At 54.0% G+C, this 18,158-nt stretch overlaps 1 protein-coding gene across 5 annotated transcripts in view; it reads right to left on the reverse strand.

Moving 5' to 3' along the window:
- The window catches only part of TNS1 (tensin 1), a 245,106-nt gene that overhangs the window by 140,309 nt on the left and 86,639 nt on the right, over positions 1–18,158 (reverse strand). For 2 of the 5 annotated variants that reach the window (XM_069578288.1, XM_069578287.1), the window contains exon 1: positions 4,923–5,277. The exons of the other annotated variants lie outside the window; for them this stretch is intronic. The gene's annotated coding sequence lies outside the window, so the exon portion shown is untranslated. Of the gene's footprint in view, positions 1–4,922; positions 5,278–18,158 lie in introns of those variants that run through there. 5 annotated transcript variants of the gene reach the window in all.

Consider the following 18,158-nt stretch of genomic DNA (forward strand, 5'->3'; position numbering starts at 1 on the left):
ACCATGGAACAGAAAGTCTCATTAAAACTGGCAAGGGCATCATACTAAGTGAAATAAATCAGACAGGAAAAGACAAATACTGTATGACGTCACTTATATGTGGGATCCAAAAAATGCAATGACCTCGTGAATAGAACAAAACAAAAGAAGCAGACTCACAGATACACAGAAGAAACTAGTGGTTACCAGTGTTTGCGTTTGGGGTGGGGGGCGCGGGGGGCAGGCAGGGGGGGCTAGAGAATAAGTGCAGGGAAGGGGAGTTACAAGCTATTGGGCGTAAGGTAGGCTACAAGGATGTATTGTACAACATGGGAAATAGCCAATATTTTGTAATAACTGTACATGGAGTGTGACCTTTAAAAATTATACTAAAGAATCAACTTAAAATGTTTTAAGCTATCTAAAACTGTCCCCTGAGACCATTAGTCCATCGGTTCATGTTAAGCAGCATTCTGCCAGGTAGAACAAGCATCACCAGGGAGGCGAAAGGCACAGGCTTGCCTTCAAGGAGCTTGTAATCCAGCGAGAAGATAGGTGAGCACAGAGGAAGCCTGCAAGGGCTAGGAAACTGGGGGACCCCCATATTCTCTGCTGGAGAATGCCTAGGAAGTTTCCAGGGGATCTGACCCGGGACTGGAGCCCTTCCCCACAGTGGCAGATGGACAGGATTTGCCCCTCCTCTAGCACCTTGTGCCTCACCAGCTCCCTGGGACTCCACCCCCCTGGGCCAGCCCTGTCTGCCTCCAAAAACACCCAGGCCCAAGCTACAGGCTTCCAGCCCTAAAAAGGCAGGGATTAGAGCGACCAGATAAACCCTGGAGGAGGCAGCGCCAGGGACTGGCTCGGGCCCACCTACCACCCCCACCCCACCCAAGCTCCCACTCCACGGAGACCAACCACCCTCCCGGAGGGAAATCAAAGTGTCGAAGAGAAGGAAGATGGCCAGGGTCCCCAACCTGGGTGAGAGAGCTGGCCAGGGACCCAGCTGCACCTTCTGAAGGCCTCCACCAGCCCCCCAACCCATCCTATGGGAAAGAGTTTCAGGTGACTGGAGATTAGGAAGGAGGCGAGGGCACGGGTGACCGTGCATAATGGAGGGACACCTGGGAGGTGGCACAACCGCAAGGCTGGCAGCCCTGCCACCCCCACTACCCTCGTTCCAGCTCACTTGTACCCACACCTCTGCAAGCCTAATAGCTTTGAAAGCTAATACCAGGGCCATAGGGGTTGGGGGACAGTACACGGTAAGTCCCCCTAGTCTCCCCAAACCACTCTCTCCCTCCCGCAGCACCGCACTCATTTCTGATTTGCTTTTTTCTGAGTCTAGTAATTGGGAGGGCTTTCCTCTGCCCTGCTTCAGCACTATCCCTCAACTGGGCCTGTTTCCCTTTCTGGAGTGAAAGAGACTAGGGGCCCCAGAAATAAGCCAAGAAGCCAGAGCGGCTGCACCTGAAACCCTTTGCCAGCCACCCCAGCTCCAAGCCTGACATCTCCAGCCCCTCACCTCCTGCCCCTCCCATTGGTCTTTATCAGACCAGAGGAAGATGGGTCCTAATTAAGCAGCCTCATCAGGTCCCGAGGTGCTGAAGTCAGACATTAGCAAGGATTTCATCCTCTGTCAAAGCCAGGACCCTCCTCCTTCAGTCTCCCACTAAGGAGAAAGATGCTTCCCAGGTGGCTCGGGGATAAAGAATTCACCTGCCAATGCAGGAAACACTGGTTCAGTCCCTGGGTTGGGAAGATCCCCTGGAGAAGGAAACGGCAACCCACTCCAATATTCTTGCCTGGGAAATTTTACGGACAGAGAAGCCTGGTGGACTACAGTCATGGGGTCAAAAAGAGTCAGACGGGACTGAGCATGCATGCAGGCACTAAGGAGAAAGGGGCTCACCGGCCATCCAGAGAGGAGGGGCTGCAGAGAGAGGCAGGTTGGGACACCCAGCATGGGTCCAGAGCCCAGCCCAGAAGCCCACTTTGACACTCCATCAGGGGAAGCCCAAGGTTCCCAGGGTTTGGTGCTCAGAAATCTTGAGCCCCACCCCCACCCCATCTCACCTCTCTGTTCTCAAGGACCTCCCTCCCCCTGCCACCCCCAACCTTGGAAAACAGGTCTGGAGAGGCTGGTGTTGGGGGAGCAGGTGGCCGGCTCCTCCCACACCCCAGAGAGGCCCTAGAACAACTCTCTTGGCTTGCACCTCCAGCTGTTAGTTACACAAACCACTTCTAGCTGCCCCGACAACCCCAAACCGGTATTATTTTACAAATTCAGAAACTGAGGCTCAGAGAAGTACAACCCCTGTGTTTTTCGCAAGATCTTGGCTCCACTGCCTACCAGCTCCAGGCAGGCTGGGGAGGCCCCTTTTTCCAGTAGGGGACAAACTGGGCAGGAGCTCAAGCTACCCACACTAGCACACTTCTCTGCCCCCAGTTAGCATCTCAGAGCAGGCAGTGGGCTCTAACTGCAGAGGGGCAGGGATCCCCTCCATTGCACACCATGTCCTGAGCCCACAGGTCCATTCCAACCGTTGTGGGATTAACCGGCAGGGCAAAGCAAGGAGCAGGACAAGACGAATAGGAAGAAACTCAGAATCTTTGCAGGAAGCAGCTGGGACAACGTGGTGGGCTGGTGAGCAATGGGTGTGAAGGCAGAGCATCAGGTTCGCTGTTCCCCAAACACTGGCAGGGAGAAGCAGGACCCTGGGAGGTCCTGCCAGTGCCCACGCCCCAGGCCAGAGGCCACTGCCTTCCTGCTCCCTGACCCTGGTGTCAGAGAATTCCCCGACTCCAAGAATCCCAGGACCTCAGCATCCCCAGAGACCTTCAAGGTCATCCCTTCTAACCACATCCCAGCTCAGGAATCTGTTGTCCAGCCTCTGTCCGAACTCCTCCCTGGACGGGAACCTCACTACCTTACAAGGCAGCCCTTTCTCCCACTGACCTGCTAAGCTTGTTAGGAAAGCCCTACATTAAACAGACCTAAGCTTCCCTCACCAAACAAAAATCCATTCTTCCCCTTTGCTTCCTACTCTTACTTCAATAGAAACAGGACACTGAGAGTTCCCAAACTCCAAAGCGTCAGCCGCAGTCCCTCAGCAATAAAAAGATGGTCACCAAACAATAACCTCGTCTCTGAACTCCTCTGTTCCCCATATACCCCAGCCCCACTCCAGCCCCCTGTGTTCACAGTTCCAGACATGACAGCTCCCCCATGGGAGACTCTGAACTGGGGCTTTGGGGGAAGTGAAGTGTGAAGTCTGAGACAAGGGTTTAGGAAGAAGGGCCAGGAGGGTTCAAGGACAGGGGTCTGGAAGCAGAGGTTGGTTCCCAGGTTGCCTCCTCTGCCACCCAAGACTTCTCAGCTCCAGATCAAAGTCCTGGCTTCAGTCCTACCGGCCTGGCTGAGACCCTCCTAGGCTCTGGCCCACTGTCTCCACTCCTGACCCTCTGCAGGACAGCAGAGTCAAGGCCAACACTAAGCGGCAACCCCAGCGCTGATCCCACTGACAGCTCTCCCAGTGGGCTCGCCATCCAGAGCCAGGCCCAGGGCCTCGTTCCCCCACCCCTAGGCCAGAGAGATCGGGGCAGAGGATGCCTTAAGATGTAGCAAGTTTTGAGGTCCTGGGGGGAAAGCCAAGGTGGGGGAGACTGGAGTAGCCGCCCACTGGCAAGGGTGGAAGCAGCTTAAGGCCAAGCCTGACCACAATGGTCCCCACCCCACCCAGGCAGCTTCAGGAAGGGGCCCAGCAGAGTCTCAAGGGTGCTCCCTCTCCACCTTCTCGAACCCCTGGCTTGGCTGGGCCACACAGAAGGCACTCTGGGGCTCCCAGAAGAGAAATTCTTGTCCCCTGAAGACTCTAGAACCCTCATCTCCAGCCACCTCTCTTAGCCTCGCTCCGCAGCCATCTGTCCTGCTCTCGCCAACCCAGCTCCCCTCCTGCCCAGCACGCATTCTGTCCCCTAACCCCATCCCACTCCTCTGGAGGGAGACTGACTTGGGAACACAGTGGGTCACCCCTTGGTCACCACCCTCCCAGTTCCCTGTTCTAAGAGAGTAGCCAACCTAAAAACATCTGGGCAGGCAGTCCCGGCCCTGGTCCTGAAGGAGGGGTGGGGAACAGACCCTGAAGTTAGCTCTGTATGAATGCTTGGGCTGGGAAGGGGTGGCAGGCAGGGTCAGGGCCCAGAGAGCGGTGGGGACCGGGTGGGGGTGGGGGTTGAAAGGCACCTGTGTGTGTCTGTTCATTAACCACCTGGATTAGCTATTTCTGCCCAGAGGGGTGAGAAAGGAGTAGGAGCTGCTGGATGGGGGAGGGAGGCAGGGGACACTCATGCCAGGTGTGCGCATGGGCAAAGGAGCAGTGACCCCTGAGACGTGGGCCTGCCAGGCCCTCACTCTCCACCGTGGCCACCCCAACCCTGGCCCAGGCGAAGAGAGAAGAGAGGAAGAAGAGCCCCACGGAGGGGAAAGCTACCCAGCAACAGCTCCAGCCAGTGGCAGGGGGAGAAGTGGAGAGGAAAAGCTGCCTGCCTCTCGGTCCTCTCCGTGACAGAAAGCAGGCAGGGGAAGGGACCCTGGCGACTGAATACGCTGACCTCCCGCCTGCCTCAGTCAGCGAGTCCTCCTCACTAGTCCCTGCTGGCCTCAGTCTCAAGCAGCCACTGACACCAGCAACTTCTCCAGGAAACCAAACTCCTTCTGACTGGCAACCGCGCCCCAGACATCCCTGCCAGAACCAGACACCGACAGTGGCAGGGGACTGACATGATGGCCAGGACGGGCCGCTGAGCCCGGAGGCGTGTGACCAGGCGGAACCGACTCCCCGCTCCCCTAATTCGCACCCAGATCGGTGGTCCTGACAGCATCAGGGCCGGCAGCCCGCCGCACACATACACAAAACACACACTGCGGACCCCACGCTCACCTTTCCGGTAGAGGAGTCACTGGGCGGGATGGGTGTCTGGGCTCACAGGACAGGGGCGGTGGGCAGTGATGGGGCCGCAGCTGTGGCTGGCAAGAAGCTGGTTGCCGAGAGGAGGGCGTGAGTGAGCCTTGTGTCCAGGCGGGGAGCGGGCGCAGGGCCACTGCCGGGAGCAACTGAGCGAGGGCGCTGCTCGCCCGGCTCCCTCCCCCAGCGGAGGCGGGCGGGCTACCGGCGCACCGCCTCCTCCTTCCCCCTTCCCAGAGCCGGCCAGCAGTCCGCCCGCAGCCTCCTTTAACCCCTGAAGCACTTGGCCAGGACACTCGCGCCCAGCTCCCCGGCAGGGCGGCTGGGAGTCAGGGCACGTATGCCTCGGGCTAGGGATGTCAAGAAGGGTGGCCTGCCCCCTCCTTCAGCCGCCGGCTCAGCAGTCTCCCTGGGGACCTGCAGGGAGGGGCAGAGGGGTTTCCGGGGCAGAGGTGGGGAAAGGGGGCAAGATGCCAAGAAGTCCAGAAACGCCACCCTCCACTCCCCCGTGGAAGACACACAACAGCAGACAAATGGCCCAAGAGCTACTGGGTGGAGAAGGATGGTTGATGAGACAGTAATAATAATAGCAACTCCCAACTTTTGTAAACCGCCCTGCTTTATACTGTTTCCAGCTCATTTTGTGACTAGAGACCTAGAATCTCACTTCTGAACTGGTTTTTGTTTTTTTCTCTGTCAAATGTGGGATAACAACCCTGGCTTTTTCCCTCTGGGCTGAGTTAGGACATTTGTGACTGAATATTCAAAGTGATTTGAATTGAACTCTAGTTAGTGAAATGCATGCTTCAACTCTCTTTGAAAAATATTTAAAAAATAAGATGGATTGATGGAGGGAGAGACAGAAATGTGATAAAACCAATATAACAAAGTGTCCATTACAGAATCAGGGAGTTTAGCATGTTATCCTTTCAGCTTTTCTATATGAAAGAGATTTCTTACAATTAAAAACATTCAGGGAACGGGAATTCCCCAGTGGTCCAGAGGTTAAGACTCTAGGCTTCCACTGCAGGGGGCACGGGTTTGATCCCTGATTGGGGAACTAAGATCCCACATGCCCTGTGGCACAGCCACAAAAAAAAAAAAAAAATAGGAGGGGGGGCCGGAATGTGATTTGAAACTTGGAGTACCACACAAATGACAAAAGAAACAGATAGGATTATCCTGAGGGGAAAGGAAAAGTCATTTGCTGCACACCTGTTTGTATGCCCCGCACTTAATGAATATTCTCTCTCACTTAAGTCTTTGAATCTCCCTTGTTATTTTAGCTGAAGAAAGTGACCTCCAAGCCGTTAGCTGACTTGTCCAAGACCACACAGGATGGTGCAGGGCAGGAACTCTGATCCCATAGGCTGGCTCCAAAACCAAGCGCCCCACCACTCAGCCCCTCCAGAGATTCAAAGGCCCTCCTCTCGGCCATCTGGGCCACCTTCCTGTGAGGTCCTGGGCCAGCAGGCCAGTGACCTGCACCTCGGAGCCTCCTCAGGTTCCCCAGCTATCCAGTGAGTAAGGATGGGAAGGTCCTCGAGATCTTTTCCGGCTCTAATGCTCAGTAGTTTTTTGAATCCAGCCAAACCCTTCCCCAGACTTCAGTTTTCCAAAGAGTAAAGTGATAGGGGAGGCCCGGGAGGAACAAACAGCCTTAGAAAGATTTGGTGCCATCTGGGGCCAGGGTCACAGAGATGGTCACCACACTTCGAATGTCCCCTTCACTGTCACCACCTGTGACAGTGAAGCCCAGGAGAATGGAGGCAGCAGAGAGAGGCACCTTCTGCTAGGGGAGGGCGGAGACAGACGAATCCTTGCATCCACCCCCTATCTCCAGAGTGAGATGACCTCATCCCTTCCCAGATGGGATGAGTTTGGCCTCCCAGAGTCCCAAATTTCAGCATCTCGGGACCTACCAGCCTTGACGGCAGCCTCAATCTCAGCACATGGGTACTAACCAGAGATGGGAAAGTCCGGGCCCCACAGAACGTGCCTCTGAGACGTTCTAGACGTTCCAGACGTGCCTCTGGCTTCAGGCCTCTCCAGGCCTCTGCCCAGCCCTCACTGGCCCCAACTCTGGGGCAAAGCTGTCTCCAAATACCCCGGTCCTGCCTGACCCTCACATCCCCTGCAGACCAGGGGCTGCTCAGGAGTCTGGGCCAGCCCTGGTCAGGGGAGGGAAGGGAGAGGGGTCCATGTCACCCATCGAGGCTCTTCCAGAGGCGGATGGGGGAGTCTGCTTTAAAAGAGGAACCCTCCCCTGGTCAGAGAAGTGTCATCCTCCCCCATCGCCTCCTTCCAACCCACATCCACTATCATCCTGCTTGACATCAGATAGTGCCTGGCTCCCCACCACCTGCATATCCAGTCCCAGCTCTGCAGCAGGACATTAAGAACCTCTGTGATGCGGTCCTGCCCTTTGAACCTTACCATCACACCATTCAGGGCAGAGTTCAAAAGCCACATCCTCCATGGATCCTTTGCCAATCATTTGGCAGATACTGACCGCTCCTCTGAATACCTGACACTCTTGCTCGTATACTAACGCTGGGACAGACACTTGTTAGGTGCGCTCCTATATCTCCCAATAGTTGAGCAAATGGAGAAGGAAATGGCAACCCACTCCAGTGTTCTTGCCTTGAGAATCCCAGGGCTCTGGTGGGCTGCCGACTACGGGGTCGCACAGAGTCGGACACAACTGAAGTGACTTAGCAGCAGTTGAGCAAAGATTTATTTGTCCTTTTCTTTCTCCTTTCCAACTGTGTCCAGTGCTTAGCACAATGTTGATACCTCCAAGCAAGATTACTAGAGTGGGTTGCCATTTCCTCCTCTAGGGGATCTTCCCCACCCAGGGATGGAACCTGAATCTCTGTGTCTCTTGCATTGGCAGGCGGGTTCTTTTACCACTAGTGCCACTTGAGAAGCCCTTAGTAGATTCTCAACAAATGTGGAATAAATAATGGAATAATGGAGAGATGGATGGGTGATGGATTAAAAATTGAATAAAAAGGCTCTTTTAAACACTTAATTCTGCACAAGGCTGTATCAAGATAAATGTATGTAGATTTTTATCTTCAAAGTTATATGATGGCAGACAGAAAATCTGACTATGCTAAGACATGGGAACCATCAGACTGATACATGGATATGCCAGGAGCATCCCACTCTCCCCAGGCCTGCAGCAGATGCAGGGGGGCTCTGAGAAGCACCCTCCTCCAGTGGTGCTCGGAGCCCCACCATTATTCTCCCAGCCCACCATCATTCCCTCTATCCCGGCCTTCCTGTTCCAGCACCTGGGGTACAGAATCATGAATTCAGCAAGTCTTTAAAAAACCACACAGAGAGGAAATCAAGGAACTAGAGGTTTTCAAAGGAGAGCAGCCTTGCCCAACAGCCAGAACTGCTTTCCCGAAGAAGCCTGCTCAGCCCTTCTCTCCCCACCCAGCTCCTCCTCCTCCGGGCTGGGGAAGACTCAGCATTCCCAGGGTTTCCCATCTCCCATCCCCCGACCCCTCCCCCCTTCCAGAGCCAGCCCATGCCCCCTTTCCCTCCTCCCTCCTCCCGTCCCATCCCAAGCACAGTCCCGCACATCTGGTTCCAGTTGTGGTTGGTCCATTCAGGGGCAGGCCTGGGGGGTTCTCATAAAACTGAATAATACCAGTGTTGGAGCCCAGTGCAGCTGGGGGAAGGGAGGGCAGGAGGCCGAAGGGAGTGGGAGGGAAAGAAGCAGCAGCAGGGAGGCAAGGAGACAAGAAGAACCAAGAAAGGAGCAGGGCAGTGCCTGGCATCTAATGAGCGTTCAATGGGTGCTTGTTAGTGGCAGATTAACGCTAGAGACACGGAGGGTAGAAAAGCCAGGAGGAGACAGGGGACAAAGAGTAGGGACCCAGAGGGAGGAAGGAGAGGAGCTGGGGGGCCCCCATGAAGCTACAGAGAGGCCATTGAGAGGGAAAAAGAGGGAAAATGAACGGCTCGTGTTGGGGCCAGGTGCTGAGTTAGACACTACTATGCAGAGCGGAGGGACGGGACAAAAATGGGGCCAGAAGAACACAGAGAGACAGAGAAGAAAGAGCCAGGAGAAGGTCAAGGCCCAAGATTCTCTCAGCCTCTCAGCCCCTGGGAGGTGGTGGGGTGGGAGTGGGGGCTATCGATCCAGAGCTGATCTCAGGTGCTCCTTCGTTTCACTCTCATCACTATTTAAAGGCCTACCCTGCACCAAACCTTTCCCTTGTGTTCATCCACACAGACCCCCATCAAAACCTGGGAAATGACAGTGATTCTTATCCCACAATTAGGGATGGGCTCAGAGCAGCTGACGAAGGAGAAGGAATCTGGATCCAGGTCTTCCAGCTTAAGAAGGCTCCGTCCCCATATAGCACAACCAGGCATTCTGGGTCCCAGTGCTCCCCCTGGAGGGCACCATGTCACTTGAGCCCCCACTCTTGAGAGGCCAGATTCCCAGCCTCTTAAACAGCACTAAGGGGAAACTGTTCTGAGCTGGGCTAAGAGTTAAGAACACCCAGCAGGGAGGGATTGGCTTCTTAAATCTTCCTAGGATGGGGGCAGGGGAGTGGCCTGCAGGGGGAGTTGCTGGAGCCAAACCCTCCAGCACCCTTGGAACCCACTCTCCTCCTCCTTCTCCACCACAGAGAAGACAGGGCCACAAGCCCAGACCCCAAAGGGAGAGGCCCTGGGCCTCAGAACCGTGCTGTGTCCAACACACAGCTGGCTGGGAGCCAGACCCCAGGGGACTGCCCTAGGCAAGTTTCTCTGTGCATTTGGGTTGCAGCCTCCCGCTTCTGACCACACCACCCACTGTGGCTGGGGATGAGTTGAGGCTGTCCTCCAGAATGCTTTCACCCCAGGGCCACCCGTGGGACCCCTGTCTAGGGCACCCTCCAAAGCTGACTCCAGGAGCCACACCTTGTCCTGTTGCCCCACAGAGCCCCTTCTCCCTCCTTTCTTTCCTGAGCCTGGGCTTCGCAGCTCAGGTCACTGGTTGTTTCCTTTCCTATTCGTCATCCTTAACACTCAGGCCAGACTGAAGCAGGAGAGGGACGCCCCCTCCTCACCGCACTCCCCTATTTGCATCTCATTTGCATGCATTCCCAGCACGTCTCAGTGTGCAGCCCAGCCTCGGGCCCTGGCCACACAGGCCCCCCAGGGAGGATGAAGTGCTCTGTGTTAGTCACTCAGTCGCGCCTGACTCTCTGTGACCCCATGGACTGCAGCCCACCGAGCTCCTCTGTCCATGGGACTCTCCAGGCAAGAATACTGGAGTGGGTTGCCATGCCCTTCTCCAGGGGATCTTCCTGACCCAGGGCTCGAACCCAGGGCTCCCACATTGCAGGCAGACTCTTTACCATCTGAGCCACCAGAGGAAATGGATCAGGGAGAAGAGGCAACAGGCCTTCCACATTCTGGCTCCCTTCTCTCAGATTTGTACCACAGTCTGAGGGTGGAGGATCAAGAGGGCAGGGAAAGCCTGGGGAAAATGGTCTGCCAACAACGTGTACCCAGGACACCCACTGGCAGCCCCTCCCTCCCTGGAGCCTGCCTCAGTTTCCAGCCAAGAGAGGCACTGGGAGTCAGTTCCAGCGCCGCTCAGCCACCAATGGCTTGGGGACCAAAGGTCACTCCCAGTCCCTCTTGGCTTTCATCTCCTTATCGGATAACCTCAGGTCCCTTGGAAGTTTCCAGGCAGATGTTGATCCCTGGCTGCTGGTGTCAGTTGACTGCACACAAATCGCTCTCTCCCCTGAGAAGTGCAATTTTAAAGCATGAAGGACTCTGAGATTCAGATGCCTCCAGGCAGGATTCCTCTTAGCCCTCCCCCAGTGACGATTACTGGCTCAGCCTGAATCCTTTCAGAGACCCACATCCCTCCGCAACAGAGCCACACCCACCACCAGAACTCCATTATTATAAGGTTCCTGGACTGGACGGTGGGGGAATCCCCTAACCTGGATTATCTGTATCTCAGGAAGGTGTTGGCAGGATTCATGCTGAAATGCTTAGAGAAAAGATAGAAAGTCGAGTGGATTCCTAGCCGGCAAGCCAAGCAGTGTTGATTAACAGATCAATGTCAACTTCCGGACTTGCCAAAGGGCTCTGTCCTCTGCTCTGGCTTGTCCGAAATACTTATCAGAAACTAAGGTAAAGACTCAGAACGGAGGCCACCGAGCACACGAAGAAAACAACAAGCAGAAGGAAAAGCTAAGGAATCCAACTGAACTGAAGCGCAAAACTGACTGTAAAAAAGGTTAAAATTAGCAAGGAAACGTTTCTCTTGCACTGAAGTCCTGAACTCAGATTCAAAGGTCATTTTTTTCAAAAACTGAATTAATCATGTAGGAAAAGGTCTAAGATTTGGTGAAAACAAATTTAGTTCTTAGGGCAGAAGGATATGGCTGAGCCCAGAACTTCTGCAACTTTTGGTTGCCTGAAGAAAGGTATGGAATCAAAATTAAAGGAAGGGAAAGTTCCATTCAACTCCACACAGCTTAGACATCATCAGAAATGTCAAGTTCTCTTCCACACGCTACAAACCAAAGAGCATCCAGAGAAGGAGAACAGTATACACTCAGTAAATATTTCTTTTTAAAAAAGCACAAGAAAGGTTAATGAAATTGGGCCCCATTTTTATTTCAGATGATAAAGAAAGGATACAACATTCATCATCAAATACTTGAAAAACTGTCTTGGGAAGGTGAGCCAGAGCAAATTTCACTGCCCATGTACACCTCCCTTTGTCTTTCTGCCCCTCCATCTGTGAATTCCTTGAGCCTGGGACCACTTCCCATTCATCTCTGAATGTCCAAGAGGCAGAAACAGCCAAGGCTGAGCAGTTGCTAAGGACAGGATAGCATCCTGACAAGGCCAGGCCTGCGGGTGCCAATCAGCAGAGTAAATGCTGGCCCCAGCATGAGAACCAACCTCTAGCCAAGCCGGCTGCCAGGCAGGAAGAGGCAAGGATCCGGGCTGGTGGCTGAACTTCCAGCTTGGACCTGCTATCCGAGGCCAGCTCACTGGTCAACTAGCCTCCTACTCCCTAAAACTGCCTCCCTGCCTGCCCAGTAGCTCTGTAGGGACTGGAACTAGCTTGCCATCTTTGCCCAAAGTCTGAAGCCCTGCTGCGGCCCACTTCCTGTCAAAGGTTGGGCTCCTCTCACTCCTCTCTCTTATCACCAGCATGGCATTCACCCACGCCTCATCCTTCAGGGCATCTACTTCCCTCCCCCGAAACACCCCCGCCCCATTTCAAGGTGCCCCTCGTCTCATCATACCTTCTCCATAACATCTAAACTCACGTCTCCAGAGTTCCTCTTATGACTCTCTCCTTGCCCTGGGCCCCCTGGCAATGAGCTGCTGAAAATTTCAGCCCTTGTCCTACTCTCAGGCTCTCCCCAGATTTTTTTAAATTACATAGTACTTTTAGGGTTGGACAGAATTGGAGACTTCCTTCCTGAGAACTGAGGTTCCTATAAATAACAATAATCCCTATAGTAATAATCACCATTTAAGCTCTACCTTGAAATGAATTGATGTCCTTCCCTGGATATGAGAATCAGGGAAACCTAGCCCCCTCCTACTGAGGCTCAGGAGTGGAGAGTGTCCAGGCTTTGGAGTTACACAAGCCTGGCCAACCACTCACTAGCTGCATGATCTCACTTAACCACTTAAGGCACTGTTGAGTACAGAGTCTGGCCTGAACAGCATTCTTCCCCCACTCCCACCCCAGTACAGTTATGCTCCCCCCACATCCTACTCCTTCAGAGAAGCCATCACCACCCCCACCCAGAATCAAGATTCATCTCTTCTTCCCATAAAACTCTTTGGTCCCATTTAATAAATGCCCAAAATTTATTGTGCTTTCCATGTTCTTAGAGCTTTGTGGTTATTAACTCACTTTAATCCTCTTAACAACCCTAGGGGTATTGACCATTATTAATCCCATTTTATAGACAACGAAGCTGAAGTTCACAGGCATCAGCTATGACTGCGATTACTCTTCTAGCTGAAGCAGCAGCAACCATCAGGCAGGGACCTCAAGGCCTTTTGAGTCGACATCCTGTATGACGCAGGGCTTCCCCTGTGCCTGGTGTATCCCCAGACTCTGCCTGCACACCCCCAGCCCTCAGTTCCTCCCACACACAAGGCAGCTCCCACTGCTGCAAGGCAGCCTGCTACCCGAGATGCCTGGTTTCGCTTCAGAGAACAAACCTCAGAGCTTTAGTCCTAGGTGGCACTAGTGGTAAAGAACCCACCTGCCGATGCAGGAGATGCAAGAGACTGGGGTTCGATCCCTGGGTCGGGAAGATCGCTTGGAGAAGGGCATGGCAACTCACTCCAGTATTCTTGTCTGGAGAATCCCATGGACAGAGGAGCCTGGTGGGATACAGTCCATAGCGTCGCACAGAGTCGGACACAACTGAAGCAACTTAGCATCACACACACACACACACAATCACTCACAATCTCCCAGAATAGTCACTTCCTAAGCTGGAGATTCCCAACTCTTTCAGTTTCTGGATCTTTCCACTTTCTAGGTGTTCAGCTATTTCTCTGGTTCTGATCCTTTTCCAGCTGCCCTTCATTTATTTGTTCATTCACTCATTCACCCATTCAGTCAACAACTGCTTTGTGAGCACTGCGGGGTGGACAGGAGCCAAGCCAGGTGGAAGGTCTGCCCTCAACATCTGGAGGAGGAGAGACACGGAACAAGCCAAAGCTCAGACACAAGTGTGCAGTGACAAGAGCGAAAGAGCGGGATGCCGGCGGGAGGGACCACATCCCTCCCAACGGCTGGCATGCCCTCCACCCACACCAAGCCATCCATGCAGGAGCGCGCTCACTCCGCACCACAGCTCTAGTAGGAGGTGTAATCCCTGCCTGCTCCAAACAGCGCAGGAAGCTCCAGAGGTGAAGAGGTGAAGTCACTTGCCCAAAGTCAATCATGATAAGACGGCAAAGTAGAGGTGATACCATCTTATCTCCAGAGGTTCAGAGAAGGTTCCTTAAGATCCATTCCCGAACTACTAACCCCTCGGCCACACACACATCCCAGCAGCAGCTGACCATGAAGAAGACAGTGGGCCTGCCCTGGCATGTCCCAGATCCCACACTGAGCCCCTAGCGCAACACTGGCTTCACCAAGATGGCAGTCACCCTAACGCCAGGCCCTCTGCTTTTCTCCCACTTAATGCCACCTTCACACCTTTGTCCTTTAGCCTGGCTGGCTTCAAGGTGGCTGGAAGGACTGTCCAAAAGGACATGAAGAGGTCCAGTTGCCAGCCCCTCTTGCATGAGACATGGCCCGTGGTCTCACCGATGGCATCAGGGAGGGAGCAAGAAGGACTCCAAAGTCTGGGTAACAGTCCCCCTCAGGCTCTCCCCAAAGCCACCCAATCAGGACTCACAAAATGTTGGTGAGAATCTAGAGCTGACCAGAAAAATCCTGGGGCTTCCCAGGTGGTGCTAGTGGTAAAGAATCTGCCTGCAATGCAGGAGACGCAAGAGACAGGGGTTCCATCCCTGAGTGGAGGCGATCCCCTGGAGGAGGGCATGGCAACCCACTCCAGTATTCTTGCCTGGAGAATCCCATGGACAGAGGAGCCTGGCAAGCTACAGTCCATAGGGTTGCAGAGTCGGACATGACTGAAGTGACTCAGCACGCACACGTGCAGGGACCAATCCTCTCCTTGCAGTGATGTGGGAACTGAAGCCCAGAAAGTACAAGCAGGGAATCCCAATGTCACCACAGGGTCAATGGATTGAATAGAGAACCAGGTGTCCAGCTCCCAGCCCAGCCCCCAGAAGAGCCAGTGCCACCCCAGCCAAATGAGAACAGAAGCAGGAGCCTGTCCACTTAACCATAAGAAGGGAAAGAGCAACTTGGGCCCCTGGGGTGGCGAGGGACCCACAGGGCCTGGATAAAGGATGCTTGGGCTCCAGGTGCTGCAAGACCCTGCTCCCCACAAGACAAACAGAGCAAAAGCAGAAGTGGGAAGGCTGAGCAGGGCAAGGGGCAACAGCTGGAAGCCCTCCCCATGGGTGCTCCTCCCCAGGGACCCCATGGGTGACTGTTTTCCTAGGAACATTGTGTTCAGGCTGTGAGTCTTGGCTCAAGCACCCTACCCTGGCAGATCTCCAGCTGCCTGTTTAATAATGTACAGCCAATGGGCCATTAACAGCAGATTCCAAAAAAAAAAAAAGTTCGATGGTTGTTTTTGTTGTTGTTGGTTTTTTTTTCTTCTTCCGGGTAGTTGGTGGTGGTTATGAAAAACAAGTCTTCTCTGGCTGGTGTCCAGGGCAATCGCAGCCGACCAGTCTCAGGGATCCTGGCAGATCCCACCTGCCTCTGCCCACCCGCACCCCACCACACTGCGGCGCCAGGGTGCCCACTCCCACTTCCACACTCCTAGCAACACCCTGGGACTCTGCCCCAGAGGGGCAGCCATCCTGGCACCTGGGAGTTCCAGGGAGGCCTAGGAGGGCCAAGGGAGAGGATGTGGGAGGTGCTGGCAGGGGCAGGGGAGGGGCAGGTGGGGTCCAAGCTTTCTGCGGGCCCAGCGCTTCCTAGGAATTCCACTCCTGTCTGGCCAGAGCTGGGGGCGGAAGGTGGGGCCAGGGTAGCCCAACCAGGTGCGAGGACCTCAGTCCACAGCCAAACAGCCAGCTTCTCTGCGCAGGACTGGGTCAGCCAGGGAGCAAAAATCCTGAGGCCTGCACCAACAGACGCTCATTTCTCTTCATCCAAAAGTCAGTATTTTTTATTATTTTTTTTAATGAAACAAAGATGAATGTTTTTAACGATAAAAGGTACAATTCACAAAGAAGATAGATTTCATAAACCATTAGACTCCTAACGACAAAGCAACAAAGGTATACAAAGCAAAAATCAGAAGAATTATGAGGGGTTAAAAAAGAACATAATCATAGTGACATCCAAGAGTCAGGATTTGGAGTAGGATCTGGGGAGTTCAGAAGCAAAGACTTATCGGAGGGCAGTTGGGACAGAGAGTGGAAACCTCATCCTGTAAGAAGCTGCGTGGTGAGCAGAAACCCCCTGGGCTGCCTGAAGCAGCTGGCCTGGGCCAGACTCTCCCAACCACTCCATCCTGGCACGGCGCTTCCAACCCAGAAGCACGAGCAAGGCAGAAAGAGTCTTGGAGCCAAGGGGCTGTGTCCTTATGGCTCTGCCGGTCTTCCTGGTGGCCTTGGGCCAGTCTCGTGCCCGCTCTAGGCCTCCCTCTCATGGTCTGCCATGAGTGAGATGAGCTGGGGGTCCCACATTCTGCCTGGAAGTCCTGGCCAGAGAAGAACTGTCAAGCCAGATGCTGGGCAGACAGGGAGGTGCACAGTCATCATGATGATGGTGATAATGTTATCATTTATCAAGCTTTTATTGATTGATTGATTATTTATTTATCAAGCATTTATTGATAAATCTTATCATTTATCAAGTGGGTACCACACACTGCTTTTTTTATTCTCCCAATAACTCTACTGGGCAGGTTACTATTATCACCAACATACAGATGAGGAAACTAAGGCTTGAAAAGGTTAAGTCACTTGTCCAAGTTCACGAGGCTAGTGAATGATGGAGGCAGGACTTGGACTCAGGCCAGTTGACCTCAGGGCTCTTTACCATTCTGCCTCGAAGAGTCCAGCCTAGGGAAGTGGCCCAGATCTCAGGTGCTGAGAGCCCCACCAGCCCCTCCTGCCTGCCCTGCATGTCTGCCCGCTGTCCCACTTCCCCCATCCATTCTCCTGGCATCTCCCCACGCCCTACTGGGGTCCAGTCTCCCCTCTGTCCTTTACTTCCCTTCTGCTTCCTAGGCCTCCTCGGAAGAGCTTCCTGCTTTCACCAGGTAGGAGCACACACAGACATAGACATGTAACCACAAACACTCACACATTCATACACACACACACTCATGCACACATGCTTGCACACATATCCACACACTGCACACAAACATGTGCACTTAAACCCGTGTGCACACACACAGGCCTGCACACATCATTGCAGATAGCCACGCACACTCTTTACACATGCACTTCCAAACTTAAAAGCCTCCAAAGATCCACACTGACATGCACGCTTGCACCCACACAGGCACATGCCTCACACTGGTACATACAGATCCACACACACACACACACACACACACACACGGGCACACACATGAGCTCCAGCCATGGGAGGTTCGGTGCAGACACCGGAGGTCTGGCTGTCTGGGCAGGCAGAGCCGGACAGGTGTCTCTGCCACACCACCCGGGTGATTATTCCAAAGGCGAGAAGGCTGCCGGCTAATAATACCGCAGCACATTCCTGGCCAGAGATAAGCAGCCCCAAGCATCCCCGGCACGTTCCAGCCTCGGTGTCTCACCCCTCTGGATTCCACCCACCCTCAGCGCCGTGCTGGAGGAGCCCAAGAAGCCGGCGCCACCAGTACAGACAGACGCCTTGGCCAGGGGCCTGGCACTCTCCCTTCTCCAGGGACCCCTCAGAGACACCCACCCCACACAAGCAAGAGAGAAGGGCTTCATGCATCCTGAGAAGTGGGCTGAACTACAGGTCATCCTCCCCGCATTCCAGTCCCTCCAAGCTGGACAAATGCACCCCACATACCTCCAGGACTGAGAGCACCCAACCGGGGCCCCCCTACTGCCAAGGGGTGTCCAGGGCACCTCGTCTCACCCCATCCTCTCCACCACTTAATGACATCAGTGATATTGCTGATATTTTGCAGATGAAGTGACCTAGGTTCACTGAGCTCCCATAGCTAGGAAGGAAGAGACCCAGAATTTGAACACAGGTCTTCTAACTCCTAAGCAAAGGCTCTTTCTAGGACCTCAAACAACCATCCATCCTGGCTGAGTCTTAAGTCACATATTTTCAGGGATCATTTTTCTCAGAGAAAAGACTCGTTCATCACAGGCTCAGGAAGAGGGCACCCTCAGTAACACATACAGGAGGGCAACACCCGCACAAAGGTGTCCAGTGTCGGGGGCTATTCTGGGCATCTGTAGCTGCCTTGGAACAGGAAGACAGATGGGTGTCCATCAGTCAGACAGACGACAGGAGGATGGGAGTCCTACAAACCCCCAAGTCACAGAGAGTTTTGGAAGAAACTTGGGAGATAAATGGACCCCCTATGCATGGAGTCCAAAGGGAGGGGTCCTCAGTTTTTCAGGGCT

Source organism: Ovis canadensis, chromosome 2 (assembly GCF_042477335.2).
Source record: "Ovis canadensis isolate MfBH-ARS-UI-01 breed Bighorn chromosome 2, ARS-UI_OviCan_v2, whole genome shotgun sequence".
Taxonomy (NCBI): domain Eukaryota; kingdom Metazoa; phylum Chordata; class Mammalia; order Artiodactyla; family Bovidae; genus Ovis; species Ovis canadensis.